General features: G+C 39.3%; 1 non-coding gene across 1 annotated transcript; it reads right to left on the reverse strand.

Annotated features, from left to right (window-relative positions):
• Positions 1–880: 880 nt before the first annotated feature.
• Positions 881–1,044, reverse strand: LOC123325921. The gene has a single exon (XR_006540755.1). It is a non-coding gene; the product is annotated as a U1 spliceosomal RNA (small nuclear RNA).
• Positions 1,045–1,449: the final 405 nt, after the last annotated feature.

Raw genomic sequence — 1,449 nt, forward strand, 5'->3', positions numbered from 1 at the left:
TGATAGGGATGACAGGGTTAGGGGTTGTTTCAAAAGGATGGGTTATGACCATTCCCTGTGAGAACTAGCTATTTCTTTTGTGGGATTCTACCCTGGGATTGGGCTCTTTAAGGCTACTGGAGTTCCAGGTAAGGAGTGGGCTAGGTTTGCTGAAAGTTGTTTTTATTTTCTCATCACCAATTTTTTAAGAATCTAAGTCATGTCTTGTTCTATAGTGAGTCTGCAGGGAGGTTTCACTAACTCCAAAACACCCTATCTACTCTTCCCCTATTGCCTTCATCTTCACTCAACATTTGTCTGGTACTCCCAACTCTCTCCCGAGACTCTTAGACATATTATTTCATTGGTTAGATTGGACACAGTTAGCTTGTAAATTTGGGGAGGGCACCCTCTGTCTTCCCCCTATCTGACATCCTGTGATACGTTTTTTCTACCTTTCATAATGATCTAAATGAGAGAAGTTTATGATTGACACAAAAACTACTATGACAGTGATTTTCATACATCTCAGAGCAAATTCTTGTACAAACAGGTGTCCAAATACTTACTGATGATCTGCAGAAACCATATCATTTATACATAAATGTTCCAATCACATTGCCCTACTTCAAGAAAATGTAGAGACCGTGAAAGCAATTAAATAAAGGGACACAGAAAAAACCCTAAATGAAGGCTCACTTACTCGTCTCTCTTCACATTTTTGACAACTTCTAAATACTTGAACATCATGCTCAGGGTCTCAACACTTTCTTTCTATGCTAATTCCAAGCACCTTTATATTTCAATTATGATCAAACCACTTTCAAAGGACGTGGATTCTATAACTAGGTTTTACTATTTTTTATTATTTTATTTTTATTTTTATTTTATTCTTTTTTACCAGGAGAGAGCACAAACACAGTCCCCCACTACCACAAATTATGCAGTCGAGTTTCCCACATTTGGGCAAATCTCAGGGGTCAGCACATCCGCAGTGCAATGGACAAGCCTCACCCTGGGAAAACCATCTGCTTGATTATGGTGTCTCCCCTGCCAGGTAAGTATTATAACTAGGTTTTAATAACCCTAACCTCCTTCACCTCCCACTCCATGATACATTTTGTAGGTAAGCTTACCCAATTGCCAACTGGCCAATCCCTTTACAAACTTATCCTATCACCCCTGGTGCTATCATCTTTCAACAGCTTCCTGGAAGTCTTTTAAACTCCAACAATCATTTGTTTGGGATCCTTAGGGAGCACTTCTCATAAGAATAGGTGGCCTTTCTTGGTCCACTTTGGCCTCTGATGCTACATCATCTTAGAAGGCCCTAGTAATAATAACCAGCACTCATATATGCTTACCACATGCATGACCCTATTCTAAATGCTTTATCTGAACTAATGCATTGAAGTCCAATTTAATTTTTCAGTCTTTCATCTGACTAGCCTCTGAGATAAACCTCCTCAG

This window comes from Neomonachus schauinslandi, chromosome 9, assembly GCF_002201575.2.
Source record: "Neomonachus schauinslandi chromosome 9, ASM220157v2, whole genome shotgun sequence".
Taxonomy (NCBI): Eukaryota; Metazoa; Chordata; class Mammalia; order Carnivora; family Phocidae; genus Neomonachus; species Neomonachus schauinslandi.